The 24,930-nt window shown below is 44.4% G+C and overlaps 1 pseudogene; it reads left to right on the top strand.

The window, feature by feature from the left end:
* The first annotated feature begins 13,934 nt into the window (after positions 1-13,934).
* On the top strand, positions 13,935-20,870 carry LOC129403225 (GTPase IMAP family member 2-like; annotated as a pseudogene).
* Positions 20,871-24,930: the final 4,060 nt, after the last annotated feature.

Genomic DNA, 24,930 nt, shown 5'->3' with positions numbered 1-24,930 from the left:
TCTCCTACATCTGCGCCAACACTGGTTGCTTTTGTTTTTTTGGATGTGAGCCAGGCTCTGTGGTGTGAGATGATATCTCATAGTTGTTTTGATCTACATCTCCCTGATGATTAGTAATGTAGAGCATTTTCTCATGTGCCTCTTAGCCATTCGTTATTCTTCTTTGGGAAAGTTTCTGTTCATTTCTTCACCTCATTTTTTGATCAGGTTGGCAGTTTTCTTCTTGTGGAGTTCAACCAGTGTCTTGTATAGCCTTAATATCAACCCCTTATCAGATGGGTATTGGGTGAATATCCTTTCCCATTCTGTAGACTGTCTTTGTACTTTGAACACTGTTTCTTTTGAGGTGCAGAAGCTTCTTAGTTTAAGATGGTTCCATTTATTTATCTGTTTTCACTTGATTGGCCAGTGGCATGTCATTTTTGAAGATACCGTTGGCTTCAATGTCGCGGAGGGTTTTACCGACCCTGTGTACAATGCACCTTAGGGATTGTGGTCTGATGTTGAGGCCTTTAATCTATTGTGATCTGATTTTTGTACATGGTGATAGATGGAGATCTGAGCTCATTTTTTTTTTGCGTGTAGCTGTCCAGTTTGGCCAGCACATTTCGTTAAAAATGCTTTCCTTGCTCCATTTCACATTTCTTGCTCCCTAATCAAAGATCAAATGATCATATATTTGGGGGGGGGGCAGTGTCAGAATATTCAACCCTGTTCCAATAGTCTGCGGATCTGCCTTTGTTCCAGTACCATACTGTTTTGTTTATTACCACTTTGTAGTAGAGTTTGAAGTTGGGGAGGTTGATTCCTCCCATTTTCTTTTTCCCAAGAATGCTTTAGCTATTCACTTGTATCACTTGTTGACCTTCAATTTGCTTGAGCGGACGCAGTAACGTCTTCATTTGTGCCTGTCGCGTGCTAGTGCAGCCCAATGATATCTGCTTGCTCCAGGAACAGGAAGAGCCTCAAATCGTTCATTCAAAGATTTGACGAAGAAATCTGACCATCTAGTTGGTGGGTGGCTATGCGGTCTTCTGACTTCCCATGGAATCCAGTCAGTAACAGCTCTAGTCCTGCGGTAGTCTCTGAATCATATTACATGACAGGTCCATCTGATTTTTGATGCCTTGGCAAATGAGACAGCATCCCTGATTTTTGACCGTCGACGGAGGTCAGAACTCCAGATTCCTTCTCTCACTTGAGTGAGACATGATACTTCCAGAATAGCTCTTTCGATTCCTCTTTGGGATACCCTAATAGCACTCTCATCCTGTTTGCTTAGAGCCCAGGTCTCTGAGGCATATGTTAGTGCAGGAAGAATAGTGGAATCGAAAAGATGTGCCCGGAGTTGGAGGATCTTTGTTCTCTTAACCATCTCTTGGACGCTCTTGAATGCATTCCATGCTGCTCTCTTCCTCCTGCGCGGTTCTGGCGCCAAGTCGTTCCTCATGTTGATTTCTCGACCCAGGTACACATAGCTGCTGCACTCGGAGATGTTCATTCCATTGAGAGCAAATGGAGCTTCAGGGACCAGTTCGTTTTTCATGAACATCGTCTTGTTGAGATTCAGCTGCAATCCGATCTTTCCACACTCATGGTCGAAGTCGGTCAGCATTTGTGCTGCTTGGCTAATGTTCAGTGTTATGAGAACGATGTCATCAGTGAAGCGGAAGTGGTGTAATTGCCGGCCGTCTATCTTCACTCCCATTCCTTCCCATTCCAGTCATTGCATGATGTTCTCGAGGGTGGCACTGAAGAGTTTCAGTGAAATGGTATGACCCTGCTGCACTCCTCTCTTTACATCAATGATCACTTCCTTTTAGAATGGTGAGATCCTGGTGGTGAATCCACAATACAACTCACAGAGTATTTTGGTAGACTGAGTTTAAAAGCCCTGTTTGGCCAGGGCCTCGATGACCGCCTCAGTCACAACAGAATCGAAGACCTTCTTTAAGTTGATGAAGATTAGATGAGCGACATCTTGAACTCTTGTGAAACTTCAATGAGTTTGGTCACTGTGTGGATATGGTCTATCGTTCTGAATCCCCTTCAGAACCTGGCTGGCTCACATGATTGTCCTTCATCTAGTGTTCTTCCTATTCTATTCAGGATGACACGAGTGAACAACTTGTAGACAACAGACAGCAGGCAGATTGGGCAATAGTTGCCAATGTCATGGATGTCCTCCTTCTTGTACAACAGAACAGTCCTACTGGTTTTTCACTGGGACGGAACCTTGCATTCAGACAGGTAGCGTGTGATGAGTCGGGCCAGTGTATTGATGAGTACTGGCAGCAGATTCTTCAGGTGTTCGAGTCTGACCTTGTCCGTACCAGGTGCTATTCAAGTCTTTACCAGCGAAATGGCGTGTCAGATTCCCGCTACCCAGCCACCGTCACCCTCCAGGTTGCTCTCAGGACACTTGGGCCAAACCTCACGCACGAATGAAGCCCCACAGAGCCAGGTAAGCAGAAATTTGCGACCTTAGCTCTAGGTTCAACGAGATCTGGAAACAAGATCCTCTGTCTGCCTCCTCCAATCTCTGTCATCTGAGGGAGGGGTCCAACCCAGATGCCCCACCCTACCCAACATAAATACCTAACTTGCCTACCCTCACTACATCCACTACCCAGCCACCGCCACCCTCCAGGTTGCTCTCCGGACCATAAAACACTTAATATCTATTATTCCCACACCATATTTGATAGGGTTCAAATTTTGTTTGAATCATGGTAACACCTCTAAGGGAGATTGAAGGCCGCCCTAAAAGCCTCCGTCCCTCTTGGAGATCCCGGCAAGCTACCGAGAGTATCTCATCCACATGGCAGAGCCTAGCAGGCTACCCGTCGCATATTCAATATGCCAACAACAGTAGCAACAATTGGCCTCATTCACCTGTCACCGAAAGAGCCCCCAATACGGAGCATTAAGAAAGATGAGCAAAAAGAGGCTGAAAAAAGCTTGTGGTTACCTGAAGCTCGTGCCAAACCACGTTGACGAAAGAGCTCGAGAGTTTCCGAAGACAGGCATCTGTTTGTGGCTTTCTCACTCTTGGCATTCTTCGCACAGTCATAGAGGTGCTGAACCAGTTGTTCATATTCATCGCCGATTTTGTCAACGATGGCATCTTTCCACGTTATTGCAATAGTGCCAAAGAGCTCCCAGTTGGTGGTCATTTTGGGAGTTTCCTTCTTAGACTTAATTTTGAAGACCTTTCTCCCAACTCTGTGAAGTAGAATTTTGCACGAAATAGACAGTGGTCTGATCCTGTTTGGTATTTTGGGACAATAGCGACATTGGTCATGCAAAACCTTCAATTGAATATGGTGTGTTCAATTTCATTGTGGAACTGTCCACCGGGAGACTCCCATGTCCAGCGTTTAGATTTGGCCTTCTGGAACTGTGAGTTACCATGAATGATCTTGGTTGACATGATGAACTCAGACAGTCTCTCACCCTGATCGTTCCATTCTAGGCCATGGGTCCCAATGTGGAGTTCTTCGGGCGACCTTCTTGGACTTATCTTGGCATTAAAATCACCAAAAAAGATCGTGTAGAAGGTGTGGTCTTTTTTATAGAACTTCTCCAGTTCTGTGTAGAACCTCTCAATTTCTTCTTCATCTTAGTTGGATGTTGGTGCTTAGACGACGAGCCACATCTATTCAAGAGTAATCGTCCAATTTGGGTTATTAAACATTCAAATGTATCGATGCTCATGACCAAGTTCGTGTTGACAAGAACAACTGACACCACTGACACCTCTGTTATCACATGTTCCGAGGAACAATTCTTCTCCAGTGTCGAAAATGGCGTGATGTGATTGATGCCTTCTCATCTCAGTCAGACCAATGATGTCTTACTTGATCTTCTACGCATGCACCCTCAGATTCTCGATGGATGCTTCTGATGCTAGCATACATGCGTTAAAGGTACAGACAATCATTTTAGTCTTTCTTTGTTTTGGCAGTCTAGTTCATCCCTAAGATTTTTTTTTGCCTCTCCTTCCTCATCTTTCTTAACACTGCAGTATTGGGGGCTCTTTCGGTGTCATATGAATGAGGCCAATTGTTGTTACTGTTGTTGGCATATCGAATACGCCATGGGTAGCTTGCTAAGCTCTGCCATTTGTACGTGATACTCTTGGTAGCTTGCCAGGCTCTCCGAGAGGGGTGGAGGCTTTTAGGGCAGCCTCCAATCGCCCTTAGAGGTGCTATCATGTTTCACTCCATATTTGAACCCCATCATATATGGTGTGTAAATAATGGGTAATAAGTATCTTATAAGTTCGCAGCCGTGCAGTCCGGAGAGCAGCCTGGAGCGTGGCAGTGGCTGGGTAGTAAATATAGTGGGGGTCGGCCAGTGAGGTATTTATCTGGCTTGGGTGGGGTGGGGGGTCTGGGTTTGACCCCCTCCCAAGATGCCGGAGATTGGAGGAGGCAGTTAGAGGATCTTGTTTCCGGGTCTCTTAGAACCTAGAGTTTGAGGTCAAAAAATTCTTCTTTGCTGGTTTTGTGGATTATTCACGACTTCTACTCTGATCTCTTTGAACAACCATGTCCACCTGCCCACATACCAAATTCCGCAGGACGGATATATCCTTCCCAATGTCCTCTCTTCCAAAATCTGACATGCCATTTCATTTGTAAGTCACGTACAGCACCTGGTCCAGACAAGGTCAGACCCGAACACCTGAAGAATCTGCCCCCAATACTCATCAATATACTGGCTCAACTCTTTATATCTACCTGTCTGAATGCAACGTTTCATCTCAGTGGAAAACCAGTATGACCGTTCTGTTATACAACAAGGGAGACATCCACGACATCGGCAACTATTGCCCAATCTGCCTGCTGTCTGTTGTCTACAAGTTGTTCACTCCTGTCATCCTGAGTAGAATAGGGAGAACACTAGACACGGGACAACCATGTGAGCAAGCTGGGTTCTGAAGGGGATTCACCACGATAGACTATATCCACACAGTGACCAAACTCATTGAAGTTTCACAAGAGTTCAAGATGTCGCTCATCTAATCTTTATCGACTTAAAGAAAGCCTTTGATTCTGTTGATATTGAAGCCGTCATAGAAGCCCTAGCCAAACAGGGCGTTCAAACTCAGTACATCAAAATCCTCCGTGAGCTGTATTATGGATTCATCACCAGGATCTCACCATTCTACAAGGTTAAGTGATCATTGATGTAAAGAGATGGGTGCGGCAGGGCGATACCATTTCACTGAAACTCTTCAGTGCCACCCTCGAGAACATCATGCAATGACTGGAATGGGAAGGAATGGGAGTGAAGATAGACGGTCGGCAATTACACCACTTCCGCTCCACTGATGACATCGTTCTCATAACACCAAACATTAGCCAAGCGACACAAATGCTGGCCAACTTCTACCACGAGTGTGGAAAGGTCAGATTGCAGCTGAATTTCAACAAGACGATGCTCATGAAAAACGAACTGGTCCCTGAAGCTCCATTTGCTCTCAATGGAAGGAACATCTCTGAATGCAGCAGCTTTGTGTACCTTGGTTAGAGAACTCAACATGAGGAACGACTTGGCACAGAACTGTGCAGGAGGAAGAGAGTAGCATGGAATGACTTCAAGAGTGTCAAAGAAGGTTGAAGAGGACAAAGAACCTCCAACTCCAAGCACATGTTTTTGTTTCCACCATTCTTCCTGCACTAACATACACCTCAGAGACGTGGGCTCTATGCAAACAGGATGAGAAGGCTATTTGGGTATCCCAAAGAGGAATCGAAATTGCTATGCTAGGAGTATCACATCTCACACAAATGAGAGAAGGAATCCGGAGTTCTGACCTCCGTCGACGGTCAAGAATCTGGGACAGTGGGGTGGGGGGGCTGGAGAGGTTTGGGAGGTGGGGGGGTGGGGAGGTATACTGTGATTTTTGGTGGTGGAATATGTGCACTGGTGAAGGGATGGGTGTTCAAGCATTGTATAACTGAAACTTAAACCTGAAAGCTTTGTAACTTTCCGCATGGTGATTCAATAAAAGAATAAATTAATAAAAAAAATAATGGACACTGTCTCATTTGCCTAAACATCGAAATTAGATGGGCCGGTCATGTAATGCTATTCAGAGACGACTGCTGGACTAGAGCTGTTACCAATTGGATTCTACGGGAGGTCAGAAGACCGCATGGCCACCCACCAACTAGATGGTCAGATTTCTTTGTCACATCCCTGAATGAATTATTTGAGGCTTTTTCTGTTCCTGGAGCAAGCAGATATCATTGGGCTGCACTAGCACGTGACAGGGACAAATGGCGACGTTACTGGCACCTGCTTGAGCAAATCGGAGATCAACAGGACGACGATTGAATGAGTGAGTGATTAGGGAGACATGAGCCTCATGGAAACTGTTTGGGAGGGTTTTTGTTTCTTAAATTTCCTGAAAAGCTTTAGAAGAACTGGCAATAGGCCCTCTTTAAATGTTTAGAAGAATTTGCTAGTGAATCCATCTGTACCTGGGTTTTTTGTTTTGGGAAGGGAAGACTTTTGATTACAGTTTCAATTTCCTTGATATTAATAGAATTATTCAGGTATTCCAGGTCTTCTTAATTCAGATTTCCAAAGTAGTCTCTGATGATCCTTTGATTTTCTTTGGTTTCTGTTGTGATATCCCCCTTTTCATTTCTGATTCGGTTTATTAGGGTTCTCTCTCTTTCTTTTTGAGTCTTGCTAGTGGTTTATCAATCTTGTTTATTTTCTCAAAGAACCAGCTCTTGGTTTCATTGATCTTTTAGATTGTGTTTTGGGTTTCCATGTCGTTGATTTCTTCTCTAAGTTTAATTATATCTTTCCTTCTGTCTGGTTTGGACTCCTTTTGCTGGTCCTTTTCTAAAATCTTGAGCTGTGAAGTCAATTTATTTACGTGGACCCTTTCTTCCTTCCTGAGAAATGCTTGAAGGTCTATAAATTTTCCCCTTAACTCGGCTTTAGCTGTATCCCATAGGTCCTGGTAGCTCGTGTTCGCCTTTTCATTTTTTTCCAGGTACCTTTTGAATTTTTCCTTGATTCCTTACCCACTCATTGTTCAACATTGAGTTGTTTAATTTTCAGGTGTTTGATTTGGTTTTCTGCTTCTTTACATGATTAACTTCTATCTTCAGTGCATCATGGTCTGAAAAGATAGCTGGTACAATGTCTATCTTCCTGATTCTGTTGAGGTGTGTTGTGAGGCCCAGCACATAGTCTATTCTGGAAAACGTTCCATGTGCACTGGAAAAGAATGTGTATCCTTTGGGGGGGGGAATATAAAGTTCTCTATAGATCTATTATACATCTCTTCTAATATTTCCTTCAAAGCTAATATTTCCTTGCTGAGTTTTAAACTTCTTGATCTATCCAGAGGTGATAGGGCAGTGTTGAAGTCTCCATCTACTATTGCGCTGTTCGCAATGTCCTTCTTAAGGTCTGAGCAGTTTTTGTAGGTATTTAGCTGGTCCCTCATTGGGTGAATACAAGTTTAGGAGTGTGATTTCTTCTTGTTGTAAATATCCCCTGATTAATAAAAAATGGCCTTCACTGTCCCTTCTAATTTTTTCCAACCTGAAATCTTTGTTTTCTGATACAAGTAAAGCCACCCCAGCTTTTTTGTGGGAGTTGTTTGCTCGCAGGATTGTTTTCCATCCTTTGACTTTGAGTCTGTGTTTGTTTTGGCTGTTCAGATGTGTTTCTTGTAGACAGAAGAATGTTGGGTTCAGTCTCTGAATCCATTTTGCCACTCTGTGTCTCTTAGTTGGTGAATTTAGACCATTGACATTGAGAGAAATTATTGTTATGGAGTTTATGCCATCTTTCTAAGGGTTTGTTGTGCTTGTAGGGGTTTTTCTTGTCTTACAATAGCCCCTTTAGCCCTTATTTTTAGGTTTGGTTTTGAGTCTATGAAGTTCCTAAGCTGTTGATTATCCACAAAATAGTGTATTGTTCCTTCGAGTTTGAATGAGAGTTTAGCCAGATAAAGAATTCTTGGTGAAGGGTTCATTTCATTGAGTTTTTTCACTATATCCCACCACTGCCTTCGGGTTTGGAGGGTTTCCTCCAATAGGTCTCCAATAACATACTAAGGGGTGCTCCTGTTAAGTTAAAAAAGTTATATTGGGTTAAAGCCCACTCTTGACCTTTGTAACCTTGCTTTGTTCTGCTTCTGTAACCCTGCTTATGCTCCTGAACTGTATATAATAATGTACTATGCCTGGGTCCTGTCACATACATCCTGACATCTGCCTGTAGGTTGGGTTGGAATTCACGTACGTGCCTAAAAGATAGGGACCTGCTCACAGAAGGAGTTGCTGAGAACAAGGAGCCCAGATAGTGACTCCAGTCCCACGGCCCAGCAGATAGTGATTCCGGCCCAGCAGATAGTGATTCCGGCCCAGCAGATAGCAATTCCGGCCCAGCAGATAGTGACTCCGGACAAGCCCCAGATAGCGACTCCGGTCTCATGGCCCCTGATGCAGAGCCCAGATAGCAACTCCGGTCCCACGGCTCTACAGATAGTAACTCTTGACACAGGGCAAGAAGAATGAAAGAATGTCTCCGGACACACGAATTCCGAGATAGTGGCTCCGGACGAGGCTACGTGACTAACATGACTGGCCCAGAGGACTCAAGCCCTATAAAAAGGCTGCCCTAGCTAGCACAAACCGCTGCATCCACTTGAGGTGCAGCCCCAACATGTTGGTCTGAATAAACTTTTTCCTTGCAAGAGACTGACCAGCTAGCTCGTCTCTCTTTCTTGTGGTTCCAGACCCAACACTCCTTTGTATGTTATTTCCTTCATCGACCTTGCTGTTTGCAGTATTGTGTCTCTATCCGTTTCGTCCATCATTCTATGATATGTCTTGGAGTTTTTCTGTTAGGGTCTCTTTTAGCTGGAACTCTTCGGGCTCCTTGAATCTGGATGTCTGCATTCTCCAGCTCTGGGAACTTTTCAGCAATGATTTATCTGACTGTGGATTTTTTTGGGGGGTTGCTTCCTGTCCTTCTGGTACTTTGATGATTCTAATGTTGTTCCTCTTGAAATCATCCCCTAGGACTCTGATTCTCCCTAAAGACACTTTGAAGTCTCTCCCCATTGTTTGTTTTTGCCTGTAGGCTTCCTGCAGCTCATCTTCCAGCTCACTGATTCTGTCTTCTGCTGTAGCCATTCTATTGTTGAGGGCATCCACTGAGTTTTTTAATTCATCTACCGAATCCATTATTTGTGACATTTCTTTTTGTAGCTTTTTATTTCTGCTTTCATTTCTTCATGTATTTTCTGGGCTGTCCATTCCATTGCTTCTGTCAGGTCCTCCTTTAATCTAATGGATACCTGGTTAATCTTTACATTGAGTTCATTGAATATCTTCAGCATTTCATCTCTGAATTCTTTATCAGAAAGCTCAGGTTTGTGGGAAATACCTATTGAAGCTTCTGGACTCCGGTCCTCATCCTCGTCTTGTGGTGGGGACTTGAGCGTTTCTTCATGTTGTTGTGGTGTTATGGAGGAGTGACCTTCAAGATCATTATCCCTATTTCTTCTTGTTATGATAAAAGATTCTGGATAGGCTCGGTCAATGGTGGTCACCTTCTTGTGAAGGAAGAACATGTCCTTCTCAGATGTTCCTCGATTCTTTATGTGAGGCCTTAAGTGATGCTTTTGGAGAATGTGCTCTTTTACATTGGGCTTGTTCAGCTGCTTATATTCATTGGTCATCATCATCATCATCCTGTTGATCGTCGAATTTCTTGAGCGGTCTCAGTAACATCTCCATTCATCCAAGCCCTGAGATTTTAGAAGCCTCTCTCTACTCGTCCTTCCAATGATGCCATACTGGAGGCTCTGAGAGGGTCAGGGGAATGAGACCCAGCTTGTTACTGGTTTGGGCATATAAATACAACATGAGGACCTTTCGAGGCTCTCCCATGTGGGCAGGAAACTCCCAGTAATTTGCCAGGTTCTCCCAGAGGGAGAAGTAGGCTATAAGATATCAGATATCATTGATATAAAATATCAGATGTTCATTGGTACTTGGAGAAATTGGAATAGACTAGGAGTCTATTGGCGAACTGTTTTGGGGATAGCTAGAATGTTACTCAGGGACATAGGTGATGAAGACTGAGATGTAAAAACAGATTGCTTGGTATGAGGAAAATAACTGTGGCCACTGGCTCCAAATAGGCCACTCCCACTTCTGCTGAGGCCACACCCACTATTGTGATGTGGGTGGGGTGTCTTGGGGATTGGGGGTAGGGAATGAAGGGTGGTGAAGGAGTGGATGGGTGGTGCTCAGGCAGGTTGGGAACTCAGGGTCCGAAGGGAAGATGGCAGGTGCAGGCACGTGGGAAATGGCAGCTCGGGTTTGATTCACTGACCTGCTGGAGGGAGCAAATGGGGTGGGCGGCACTGGAGGGTTGTGAAGGGGTGGATGGGCAGCACTCAGGCAAGGTGGGAGTTCAGGGTCCAGAGAAAAGATGGTGGGTGCAGGTGCGGGTGAGATGGCAGCCTGGGTCGGTTTCACTGACCTGCCAGAGGGAGCAAACCAGACACAGAGGTGACCAGCCAATGATAGTTTTATTCCTCTGTGTCACTTGACATTTTGAAACTCTTCCCCAAATTTTTTTCTTTCCTTTTCTCTCTTTCTTAGATTTCAAAGCACAGACTGATGACAGTTACTTTGATTACAATTCCAAAGAAATAAACTCCCTTTCTGTGTGTCTCAGAGAATTTTTCACAACTCAAAATAAAACAAAATTTTGGTTTGGTAGATTTGTGGGCCATTCTGCACTTACTGTGGGTGTCCCTGATGGCCTAGTTTCTCTCCCTCCTCCCCACTCGTCCTTCCCCCTGTGGTCTCCACTGGGATCTGAGATTTCATGGAGAAGGTGCAGTCACCCATGCCCTGAGGAAAGGGCCGCCTTGAGCAGACAAGGGACCCGGTCGGTCATGTGAGGGAGAGGAACAGGGCTCAGAGCAGGGCAGGACTGTCTGAGTAGCAGCGCTGGGGGCTCAGTGAGGGCTGGAGATCTCGGGGTCTTGGGGCAAAGAGAGTGGCCAGACTGGGCCCATAGGGAAGGCCTGTGGCGTGACTGCAGACGCCGAGGCAACTGTCTGGGGGAGCAGGAGGAGGAGGCCACAGCCCAGGAGTGGCACAGGCTGAGCAGAGTCTTGCTGAGCTTCAGCACGCCTCAGTAGTCACCCCCACAGCCGTTCCTCAGAGTGGTCCCTCTGCCTGGCCTCAGTGTCCCCATAGGTGTGGGCAGGGCCCAGTACATGCCCTTTGCCTCTTCCCTATAGGATCCTGATGTATCTTGTGACACTTTAGAGCACAGCAGGTCACATCACCTCAGCCAGGAACTCCTGTGCCCTCCTGACGAGAGCACGCCCAGGGACTGGCATCGCCCCCATTGCAGGAGCCCCTCAAGCTGTCCTTGCTGGACACTTTTGCGGGAGTGGACAGGGAACCATGTGACTCTTCCGTAGTATGTAGGACCAGGGACATGTTGAAGTCAGAAGGACTCCTAGGAAGGTTCTGGGCTTGTGGACCCAGACAGACAGTTCCTGTGGCCACAGTCACTGGACACCATTGACCTGGAAGCAACCTCAATCCTCCCCCACTGCCCAGGTGAGACCCATGAGACCCAGTGTGGCTCCTGCCACATCTACTGGCTGAGTCAGTCATGTCAGCCCTAGTTGCAGGCAGGAATGGACTCAGTCCAGTGAACTGGTGGCTGATCTTGAGCAGGGACTGACCAGCATGGAGAAAAGCTTCACCCAGACCCAGACTCTCCTCTAGTGAGGACATAGCATCTTCCCGTCAGAGGCTTCTGGAATGATCTCTGCTAACTACATTTCCCTTGGACCCTTTATCTTTGGCTTCCTCTGTCCTTGGTGGAAACTGACACTACACTTTACCAAGGAAATCTGCTTCTACGAGGGGAAGGGTGGCTGAGCAGAAGGGCAGAGGTTCCAGGACAAGAGGCAATAGGACCCCAGGGGGAAAACTTAGATGTCCTACAATACCCAAAGGCTGTCTACACCCTGGCCTCTCCCTCTCCTAGAACAGCCATGCATGGTACCTCACAGTAACTGCTGTCTGTAGTTTGTCTCCAACACAGACCGAGGGCAGCTGCACTCTGCCTTTCAGTGTTTCTCAAGAATGACAGTGATGGAGAGAGAGAACAGCAGGAAGGCACCTGCCTTGCATGCAGCTGACTCCGGTTCAGTCCCAGGACTCCATATGATGCCCTGAGAAGTGCCAGGAGAAACCCTGAGCACAGAGCCAGGAATAATCTCTGAGCACCATTGGATATAACCAAATCCGCAACCCCCGCCCCCCCCCAAAATAATGACAGTGACAGCAGGGCCTCTGCCCCACAGTAACGAGAGATGCTGAGGCAGAAGCAGACGGGACAAAGTTTCCCCACCTTGAGTCACAGGTCTCCCTATTAACCCAGTGACACACAGACATAAAAAACAGCAACACTCACAAATATACCCTCACAAACACAGCTGACAACACATGCAAACTTAAACAAGACACACACTTACACAGGCACTCCAAACACAACCCACACAGACTCAAAGGCACCCACTGCACACAGCCACTACCACCCGCACACGGCCACTTACCGCCCTGCTGGCCAGGGCAGGAAGCCCAGCTCTGCCCTCTGCTCTGGCTCTCCTGTGAGTTCCTTGCCTCTCAGAGCTTTGGACTCTCTTTGGGGGACACGCAAAGAGAAGCAACAGCAGCTTAAAATATCTCAGGTGCATGAAGATATCATTTGTATTTTCCACTGAAATGAGACCCGAAAGCTCAGCCACAAACTCCCCTCATGACAGAGAAAAGCAGGAAGTGGTGGCAGAAAGCAGCACAGGAGCGCCTGCGTCCACATCTGCTTTCGCATTGTGCCTCCCTCTTGTCACCAAAACAGGAAAAACAGAAATGCAAATTGTTCTTATTATTTTTCCCCAAATTGTTCTTATTATTTTTCCCCAAAACTCACAAGTTTTTTAAATTGTCCCTTGTGGGAGACTCTTTCCCTCCTGCAGATGCCCAGTGCCTCTGTTTAAAGAAAGCAAAGACCTAGTGTTCTTCCCCTGAATCCTCCTTCCCTTTAATATTTTCGCTCAAGAGGTCTGAAATATTCTTTCTGAGACTTGAACCCTCAATCACTCATGCGATAAAACTTAGAACTGTCATCATCGTCATCATTATCATCATCTCATTGATCATCGAATTTCTCGAGCATCTCAGTAATGTCTCCATTCGTCCTAGTCCTGAGATTTTAGAAGCTCTCTTTACTCATCCTTCCCAACAGAGCTGCATTGGAGGTTCTTTCAGGGTCAGGGGAATGAGACCCACCTTTGTTACTGGTTTTTGCATATGAATACGCCACAGGGAGCTTTTCAGGCTTTCCCATGTGGGCAGGAAACTCTGCAGCTTGCCAGGTTCTCTGAGAGGGAGAACTAGGTTATAAGATGCACACAGCCACAAAGCAGCTGCATACTTCCAGGAGCTTTGTTTTATAGTCTCAGGATGTTGGCCATTGATGGGATTACACAGCACGGGGGACAGTTTCTGGGTGTGACTGCCTAGGTGCTGGAAAGTGGGGAATCTGGGCAGAAGAGGCCCAGTCCCGATCTGAGCAGGCTTAGAAAATATACATGTCAAATAAAACATCCACCAAAGACATGTACAAGGAAATCATCACACCTGTGTCAAACATCACAACTTAAAACTGTGAAATCTTCCTACATTACCTAAGTTGAGAGATAAGTCATTCTTTTACATTTTACCGTTTTTGAGATTGTCCAATAAAATGTTTCACAATAAAAAATAAAAATAAATAAATAAATAAAACTCAGGTTACGGAACAGTGGGGCATGCATGGGGCAGGGTAAGAGGTGGACTAGAAGTGGCATGAGGACAGCGGTGGGAAATTTGGAGCTCTTTAATGGTGATGAGGGTACAAAGACTTAGTGAATCAAAGCTATAAACATTAACAATACTGTAACCAGATTATCTAAACTACAATAAAAATAAGTAAATTAGATTTAGAAGAAAGACTTCCAGCTTCATTCTTCAGGGAGTTTGAGTTGTTACATATATCTTTGTTACTTAGAAGTTAACGTGTCATGGAATGGGAATAACATTGGGAATTGGGAATCTACTCCCAATTTATATTTCTTTCTTAATTATAGCCATGGTGGAGGGACAGTGGGGGACAGTTGTTCCATACCCAGAAGTGCTCAGGACTTACTCCTGGCCCTGTGCTCAGGTATCACTCTTGTCAGTGCTCAGGGGACTATATGTGGTGTTGGAGACAGAATCCAATTTAGCTGCATGCAAGGCAAGCACTCTACCTGCTGTACTTTGACGCCTCTCTCCCCATTGCAGCCATTTTAAACCATCTAAGACCCGTAAAGTTCCTTTATTATCCAGATGACTGGATGACCAAAAGCAATTAGGGCAAGAGAAGAAGGCACACTGCCATTTCTCTCATAAAGACAAAAATAGGAGCCAAAGAAATAGCAAAGGGAGTAAGGTAACCTTGCATGAAGCTGACCAAGTTTTAATCCCTGGCACCATATTATGTCCCCTGAGCACCACAAGGAGTGATCTTTGAGCACAAAGCCAGGAGTAAGTCAGTCTGAGTACCACCAGGTGTGGCCCAATATCCACCACCCCCATCTCACCCCACAAAAAATTAAAAAGACAAGAAAAATAGAAGGAACACTACACACAAACTAGATACAAAATGTTATGCAACATAATCTGATGTAATTCAATTGGTACAGAAGATACAGCTGATGTCTATTTTTCTGCTGACTCTTTTAATGTTTTCTTATCTAGGGGAAGTTTCATCATCTTTGATTGATACTGAAATGTGAAAAATCTCAAGACAGAAATCAGGGTGATTTTAGAGAGGATTTGTGTGGTTTCTTTTGTTTTGTTCTTAATCAGAAACTAAGAGAAGGGTGTTGATGCAACTGAACTGCTAAGCATCCTTGTCAGATCAGTGGCATACTCCGGGTCCTATCTACAACTCCCTGTCTTCTGACTCAGAGCTCAGGCTCCAAAGAGGCATCTGCTGACTCCACTTCGGCACAGAGCAACCGGCTTTCCCAAGGTTGGAGCATAAGCCCCGTTTCAGTGATTTGAGGGTCTTGTCTTGTTATTTTAATTTTTTTTCTCAAAGTGGTATCCACTCTTTATGACTGAGTATATAAGTCAGAGTTTTACAGAGATATGAAATAATTTGTGCATGAATTTTATTCCCCTAAATCCTCCTTCTTTTCAATATGTTCTCCCAGAAAGAAGGTTGGAAACATTCTTTCTGAGGCGTGGACCTCTAAACCACTGGTGTGGTGAAACTTAGAACTCTCCTATTTCCCAAATATTTCCACTTGTATGTGTGTATGTGTCTATGGATTTACACATGTGTACACGGGAAAAGGAGAGAGATGTAATGAATTGGTTTCTAAGGTTTGTTTATTTGGTTTCTAAGGTTTGTTTATTTTAAAGATTTGGTCTTGTGCAATGATGGGACTGAATGCCCCCAGATCTACATTCAACAAACCCAAGACCCTGGAGATCCAGAGGGATTAATCAGTCAGACCAAAGACCTGGGAAACAGGAGAACTAATAGTAGAATTCCAGTTCCATCGTGAAGACTTCAGACTTACATACTGTGACACATCCATGTCCCCACTCAGAGGAAGTCAAAACAATTTTGCCCTGCTTTCCTGCCCAACTGAAATTATACAACACGCTGTTTTTCATTATTGATGAGCAAAGACCATAATAACACGTCACCACTGATTAAATTTTCCACTTTAACTATTGCCCTTTGTTTTTGTTTTGCATTCAAAAGGAATTAAAAAAATTAAAAAGATATCTCCAGTGACCTTCTGATTGAAAACGTGGACAAAAGACAAGTCACCATGACACTGCCACCAGGCCAACACCTAAAGCAGGTCAGGATTAAAATCCCATTAATCCCAGGAAGGCCGAGCAAAGCGAGGAAACTACAGCAGAAAACTTGAAGCCAGCAGAATTTGGTTCGTGAGGGTTAGGGCAGAAGGTGGCATCCTCTTAGCAGGATGCCAGTTGACACAGCAGGTGCTGGTGGAGAAACTGCAGCAAATTCTCTAGTGAAAGTCCTTGTTGAAGGCTGCAGGCCCTATTCACGGGCTTTCAGTGTAGACAGAACAGGCTCCTACTGGGGGAAAAGGTCACCTGGGGTGTGACTTGTTAAAGAGAAGTTGGTGTCTGGCTTCAAAGGCTCAGATAGCTTTAAGTCCAAATAGGTCCTCCCCTTACCATTCCTCAAATCTGAAGATCCATAAAAATTAAGCTAAACTTACTCTTTCTGGGCTCAATAAATGGAACACCGAAGCCTGGCTGACAACTCAACTATTTCTAATATGATTCGCTGAATGTTTTCAACTCACTGCTGAGACCTACTGTTCAGGAGAAAACAACATAAAAGTGGGCTTGTCAATGTAAAAATAATGTTATGTATAGACATGTTGATATTTCAGTGATGCCACCAGAAAATGATAGGATTATATAAATTATGAGATAATCCAGTGGAAATGGAGAGATTTGATTGAAAATAGTGCTTCTCGTGAACTTACCTGGTTCCTAGGGATCCGTTGGAGGTACACCAACAGGCTAACTTTGTTTTCATACTAGGTTCGATTCTGCCATCCCTCTCAGAGAGCCCGGCAAGCTACCAAGAGTATTCCGCCTGCATGGCAGAGCCTGGGAAGCTACCCATGGCATATTTCATATGCCAAAAAACAGTAACAAGTCACACAATGGGGACGTTACTGGTGCCCGCTCAAGCAAATTGATGAATAATGAGACAACAGTACTACTACTCATCAAGCAAACTATTTCCCTTGTGTATGAGGCATTAATTTTTCCAGTAGCTAGGCAGTCGCACCCACAAACCATCCCTGGCGCCATATAATTCCATCAACTGCCAACTTCCAAAGACTATAAAACAAAGCTCCCAGAAGAGAGTGATGCAGAGTCCCTTGTCCCCACACCTGGCTGTCTTTACCAGGACCCCTGGAGGAGGGCAAGTTGAGTTTCCCTCCCTGCTCCAAACAGAGCCCTGGCAGCCGAAAACCTCCGGAACCCAGCCAAAGTCATGCTCAATGCCACTCTCCACATGTTCAGAGGAGTCTCATGCATGAAGGAACCCTTAGAGGAACCCAGGTGTGTGGTACCCGGGGCAGAGATCTCCAAGGCTGCTCAGATCGGTACTGGGCCTCCTCCACCCAGATACCCCATTTTCCAGTAGCTGGGCACTCGTATCCCCCCTCTCTCAGGCATGTAATCCCATCAATGGCCAAGTTCCAGAGACTATAAAACAAAGCTCCCAGAAGTGTGGCTGCTTTTATTGTCTAGTTCTCCATCTTGGAGAACCCGACAAGCTACCAAGAGTATCCTGTCCACATGGCAGAACCTGGCAAGCTTTCCATGGCATATTCGATATGCCAAAAACAGTAACCATGATGACTCTCATTCCCCTGACCCTGAAAGAACCTCCAATGTGGCACCGTTGGAAAAGACAAGTAAAAAGAGGCTGCTAAAATCTCAGGGCTAGGATTAATGGAGACGTTATTGGCGCCCCCTCGAGCAATTGGATGAACAAAGGGATGACAGTGATACAGTGATGAGGCATAAATGAGAATTTTAGAGAAACCCCTGGAAGGAAAGCAGACTAGTGTTCACTTTGGCTCTCACCTTCTCTTTGAGACTTGACCAATCTCAGGTTTGAAACGAGAGCATGTGCTGCTATTAACCAAAAACCAGGTAAGTTCGCATTTATGAAAAGTTCTACTGGATGATTTAAAGTTCCCAAACTGTGCAGGAGGGAGGGGGGCAGGTTTCAAAGAACAACTTTGTCCTCTTCAAGATGACCAGTTTATGGGCTGCTTTAGTTTCTATTTGCCTGCAGAGGTTCTCGCAGAAAGAAACAAAGGAAAGAATCGAGCCACCCTGTGGGGTTGTGCTTCAGGCCTGTGCAGCTCTGGGACAAGGAGCCAGGATTCAGCAAGAAAAGCACATGTGTGGTGAAGGTGCCCCCACTCACAGGAAGGGAACAGATCACGGGCTCCTGAGTGGGGTCCGGGCTTGACGGGGCCAATCGGGTGCATTTCTATAGTACCGGGAAGATGTCCGCCGGTGTCCAGCTGAGTCCACTGAGTCCCTGGTCAGGGACTCAAATGAAGACGTGGTAGAGAGATTGCTCCAGGAAGGGACCCAGGTGGGGAAGCAGAGAAGGAATGTGACTAAATCCACACAGGGCAGCAGATCCAGGAAAGGAAATGAGAAAAGGAAATGTGTGTCCCAGGAAAGCAAGGAAAGGGCAGGAGGTCCTGAGAGGAGAGAGAATGACAGCAAGACAGGCAGTGGGGCCAGAGCAACACTACAGTGAGTAGGGTGCTTGCCTGACATGTGGCAGACCTGGGTTCCATCCCTGGGACCCCATAGGGTCTCCTGAGCCCCACTCAGAGAGATTCCTGAACACAGAGCCAGGAGTGAACCTTGAGCACCACCAGGTATGGCTCACAAAGAAAAATTATAAAGAAGCAGGCCTGCTGGCAGAGCACTGAAACTGAGGCACCATCTGGTGCTTCTTCACTCACCTGGGAAGACACTGATGGTTTCCTGGCCTCAGATGCTGGGGGAAAAGGTGGCTCAGATAGAGAAGGGAGCACCAAGTAGAGGATGTCAGGAGGACCCATTCGGGTTGGAAGATGCGAGCTGAAAGTAGACTATAGACCGAACATGATGGCCACTCAATACCTCTATTGCAAATCACAACACCCAAAAGGAGAGAGAACAAAGGGGAATGCCCTGACACAGAGGAAGGGTGGGGTGTGGGGGAGGGGTGGGGTGGTGAGAGGGATACTGGGATCATTGGTGGAGGTGAATGGGCACAGGTGGAGGGATGGGTAAACGATCACTGTATGAGTAAAATGCAAACACAAAAGTTCATAAGTTTGTAACTGTACATCACAGTGATTCTCTAATAAAAAATTTAAAAAATTAAAATTAAAATTTTTTAAAATAGACTGAAGAGCCATTCACTCTTCACCCACCTGTAGGCCATGTGCAAACAAATGAGGGTGTTGAGAGAATGCTGTGGGAAAGCAGGGTCTCACGTAACCCTGAATGGAAAAATAATCACTGTCTTATTGGTCTCTCTCTATGTGTCTCTGAGGAACAACACTAGAAAGAGATCAATACAGTCAGTGGTAAACAGCTTCCATGGGGCTGTATTTTCCATATTCTGACCCATTTTATTAAAACAGCCATGCTCTCCCCCTTAGCTATGAGGAAATATCTGCTGATTCTTCATTAAAGTCATTTTACACACTCATCCCAGCATGTCTGTCGCTTAGCTATTCATGGCTGCTCTTGACCAAGTTTCTACGTATCACAGGCTAAGTGGAACCATCTCTTGCCTTGAAACAGTCATGCTACCGGATCCACCTAGGGATGTAATCCTGTCAAATCTCTGACCTTTGGAGCTCTGGTAATGCAGGGTCCTCCATGAACAAGATAGCTTCTGAATCAGTCTCACCCCCAAGAGCGTTTGTTTAAGACCCTATATAAAAATATCTGTCGTGCTAGAGAGATCTAGGAAAATCTTGGAAAATCATTACTTATTCTACTTGATGTTTGTTGGGTTCTGTTTCACAAACTCAGCCTATTGGGAAGACATCTTTTCCCATGTCCTTATTGAAATAGTCTCTTGGCATGATCAACTCAGTAATAACATAGTAACTTGCTCCTAACAGCATTTAATATAAAGAGCCAAAATACCAGAGGATCAGAGCTGCGAATCATTCTGGTGGGCAAGTCAGGGACTGGCAAAAGTGCAACTGGAAACAGCATCCTCAGGAAACAAGCATTCGAGTCCAGGCTGGGGGCCCAGGGCATCACGAAGATATGCAGTGGAAGTCGGGGCAAGTGGGAAGAGACTAACGCTGTCGTTGTGGACACACCGGATGTATTTTCTGAGGACAGTCACCCGGATGCCCTGGACCAAGAGGTGCAGAGGTGCTACTGGCTCTCTGCACCAGGCCCCCGTGTTTTGATCCTGGTTGATGCAGCTCGGCCGGTTCACCACCCAGGACCAGAAGGCTGCAGAGAGAGTGACGGAGATCTTCAGAGAGGAAGTCCTGGCACACACCATTATCCTCTTCACACACAAGGAAGACCTTGGAGGAGACTCCCTGATGGAATACATCCACAGCTCAGATACCCACATCCTCCGGGAGCTGGTGGCAGTGTGTGGGGGATGAGTCTGTACCTTCAACAACCATGTGAAAAGGGGCAATCAAGATGAGCAAATAAAGGAGCTGATGGCGGTGATCCGAGGCCTGGTGATGGAGAAAGGCGGTAACCACTATACCGACCCACTGTATGGCCTGGAAAGAAGATCAGAACGTGGACCCGTGTGATCAGAAGAAAGGTTGCAGGATTACAAAGGGCATCTGAGAAAATCCATGGAGACTCAGGATGCTGCTCATCCATGGTCGCCAAGTGCCTAGGAAGAGCCCTAAACAAAATGCTCATGTGTCTTTTATTCTGCCTTCAGTTGTTTCGGAAACTCCTAATCATGTACTGTGGAATCTCCAAAATGTGCCCCTTCCTCTCTGCTTATTCTTTACTATGTGCTCTTGGTTCTGTAGCTTCCTTTTAATTATACCCCAAAAAATAATAATTTTGAGAAATACCACTGGACATGTAATTCACTGTCCTATAGTGAATCTATCACAATGCCTGATGTCCATCAATTGGAAGATATTATGGAACTTTCAATATTGACATACTCAATTTGTTAATAGATCAATTATTTAAAAAGTACTGCTTTTTTATATATAGTACCAGAAACTTTTGAAAGCTATAAACAAAATTTTTCTCATTTATATATCTCTAACGCTAGTTACATGCTCCTAAATTCTTTTTCATCTTTAAAATATAATATTTACTGAATATAATAAAGTAGCAATGAAATTTATACTAAATTTCATGGAGTAGTGTTTTATAGTTGCCTTTGTAGAGGTCTTTTACTTCCTTGGTTAAGCTGATTCTGAGGTACTTGATTTTCTGGGGCACGATTGTGAATGGGATAGCTTTTTTCATGTCCCTTTCCTCTGCCTCATAGTTTGTATATGGGAAGGCCATGGATTTTTTGGTATTGATTTTGTAGCCTGCAACTTTACTATATAAGTCTATTGTTGGAAACATATACCCTGTTCATGGATAGGGAGAATCAATATTGTCAAAATGGCAATACTCCCCAAAGTATTATACAGATTCAACGCGATCCCTATAAGGATACCCATGACATTCTTCAAAGAAACGGATCAAGCAATCATAAAATTCATATGGAACAACAAACACCCACGGATAGCTAAAACAATTCTTTGGATAAAGACGATGGGAGGCATAACCCTCCCCAACCTCAAACTTTATTACAAAGCGGTAACAATTAAAACAGCATAATACTGGAACAAAGGCAGAGCCACAGACCAATGGAACAGGGTGGAATATCCCCACACACAACCCCAAATGTATGATCATCTAATCTTTGATAAGGGAGCAAGAGATGTGAAGTGGAGCAAGGAAAGCCTGTTTAACAAATGGTGCTGGCACAACTGGACAACCACATGCAAAAGAATGGGCTTAGAACTCGACCTGACACCATACACAAAAGTCAGATCAAAATGGATTAAAGACCTCAACATCAGACCACAAACCATAAGGTACATTGAAGACAAGGTCGGCAAAACCCTCCACGATATTGAAGATAAAGGTATCTTCAAAGATGACATGCAACTGGCCAACCAACTGGAAACAGAGATCAACAAATGGGACTACATTAAACTAAAAAGCTTCTGCACTGCAAAAAATCCAGTGACCAGAATACAAAGACAATCTACAGAATGGGAAAGGATATTCACCCAATACCCTCCCAATAAGGGGTTGATATGAAGAGTATATAAGGCACTAGTTGAACTCTTCAAGAAAAAAACATCCAACCCCATCAAAAAATGGAATGAAGAAATGAACAGAAACTTTCCCAAGGAAGAGATATGAATTGCCAAAAGGCACATGAAAAAGTGCTCTACATCACTAATCATTAGGGAGATGCAGATCAAAACAACCATGAGATACCACCTCACACCACAGAGACTGGCACACATCCAAAAGAACAAAAGCAATCGCTGTTGGAGAGAATGTGGGGAGAAAGGGACTCTTCTACACTGCTGGTAGGAATGCCGACTAGTTCAGCCCTTCTGGAAAACAATATGGACGATTCTCAAAATATTAGAAATTGAGCTGTCATTTGACCCAGCAATATCACTTCTGGGAATATATCCCGGAGAAGCAAAACAGTATAGTCAAAATGACATCTGCACTAATATGTTCATCGCAGCACTGTTTACAATAGCCAGAATCTGAAAAAAAACCCGAGTGTCTTAGAACAGAGGCCTGGTTAAAGAAACTTTGGTACATCTATACAATGGTATACTATGCTGCTGTTAGATAAAATGAAGTCATGAACTTTGCATATAAGTGGATCAACATGGAAAGTATGCTAAGTGAAATGAATCAGAAAGAGAGAGACAGACAGAAAGATTGCACTCACCTGTGGAATATAGAATAACAAAGTAGGAGACTAGCACCCAAGAATAGTAGAAAGAAGTACCAGGAGGTTGGCTCCATGGCTTGGAAGCTGGCCTCACAATCTGGGAAAAAGGCAGCTCAGATAGAGAAGGGAACACCAAGTAAAATGTGGTTGGAAGCCATGCGAGGAAGGGTGATGCGTGCTGAATGTAGACTAGAGACTGAACAGGATGGCCACTCATCACCTTTATTGCAAACCACAACACCTAATTAGAGAGAGAGAACAAAAGGGAATACCCTGCCGCAGTGACAGGGTGGGCTGGGGGGAGATGGGATTGGGGAGGGTGGGAGGGATGCTGGGTTTATTTGTGGGGGAAATGGGCACTGGTGAAGGGATGGGTTCTCGAACTTTGTATGAGGGAAACATGAGCACAAAAATGTAAGAATCTGTAACTGTACCCTCACTGTGACTCACTAATAAATAAATCTAAAAAAAGAAATTTATACGAAATTTATAAAACAGTAATAAAATTGCTTAAAGTATGTCTTCTTTATTTAATCACTATGAATTACAAGATACAAAGAATCATCAAATAAACACTCATTATGATGAATTAATCACTAGGAAAACAAACAATAGCCATAAAATAAATATGGGGCTAAAATTGGAGTTTTAGATCCACAAAGAATAATCAAGGAGTGTGAGTTGACCCAAAGACAAATGAAAATATCAATTCTGAGATCAAGCAAGTCAATCTTGAGTTGTTGCGAAAGTTGATTTTCAAACTTCTGTATTCACTCTATTGCAAACTACAACAGCCAAAAGGAGAGAGAACAAAAGAGAATACCCTGCCTCAGAGGCAGGGTGGAGTGGTGGGGGATGGGGTGGGGTGGTGGGAGGAATACTGGAAACATTGGTGGAGGAGAATGGGCACTGGTGGAGGGATGAAAACAATAACTGTATGACTGAAATGCAAACGTGAAAGTTCATAAGTTTGTAACTGTACCTCACAGTGATTCACTAAAAAAAACACCTTCTGTATCAGTTAAAATTCCCCTGTGCAACTAATATTACAAAATAAATGGATATGCAAAACTGTTCTGATCCTTCTCCATTGTTCTTGAGTCTGAAACATATGCTGTACCATAAATATATTATTATCATTAGTGACAATATACCATTGTCATTAGTACTCTTACCTGAAGTAAGATTTGAAGGCATCTAGTAAAATATAAGAAACAAAGACATTCCACTTATTCTCTACCCTTCCATTTTGGATTATTACTTCATCAATAAAAAGCACATGTCATTATTATTTTCCCTTGGTAAATTTCCTTTATTTTATTTATTTATTTATTTATTTATTTATTTTCCTTTTTGGGTCACACCCGGTGATGCACACGGGTTACTCCTGCCTATGCACTCAAGAATTACTCCGGACGGGGTATACTCAGGGGGCCATATGGGATGCTGGGATTCAAACCCACATTGGCCGCATGAAGGCATACACCCTACCCGATGTGCTGTTGCTCAAGCTCCAAATTTTCTTTATTTTTATTTTGAGGGAGACACACCAACTTTGTTCAAAAACATTTCCTGGCCATGCTATGGGGGCCATGTCTTCACATTAAACTAATCAATAATAAATAATCAAATTAATTTTCATCACCTTTCCCACTGAAGTGGAAATGAAAACAGCAGGAGTGTCAGTCATTCAAAAGACTCTGTCCCCTGAAACAGATGGAAAACAGGAAGTTGAAACTTTTCCTACCTTAAAAACAAAGAAAAAATGTGCTGGCAAGAAAGAGATAAAAAGTTAGAGCCTGTCTACAAGAAGAAAACATCCAACCCCATCAAAAAATGGGGCAAAGAAATGAACAGAAACTTTACCAAGGAAGAAATACGAATGGCCAAAAGGCACATGAAAAAGTGCTCTACATCACTAATCATCAGAGAGATGCAGATCAAAACAACCATGAGATACCACCTCACACCACAGAGACTAGCACACATCCAAAAGAACAAAAGCAACCGCTGTTGGAGAGGATGTGGGGAGAAAGGGACCCTTCTTCACTGCTGGTGGGAATGCCGACTGGTTCAGCCCTTCTGGAAAACAATTTGGACGACTCTCAAAAAATTAGATATTGAATTCCCATTTGACCCAGCAATACCACTGCTGGGAATATATCCCAGAGAATCAAAAAAGTACAATCGAAACAACATCTGCACATGTATGTTCATCGCAGCACTGTT

The sequence above is a fragment of the Sorex araneus genome, chromosome 1 (genome assembly GCF_027595985.1).
Source record: "Sorex araneus isolate mSorAra2 chromosome 1, mSorAra2.pri, whole genome shotgun sequence".
Classification (NCBI taxonomy): Eukaryota; Metazoa; Chordata; class Mammalia; order Eulipotyphla; family Soricidae; genus Sorex; species Sorex araneus.
Note: the sequence above shows the minus strand (reverse complement) of the source record. Positions and strands in the feature narration are given on the sequence as shown.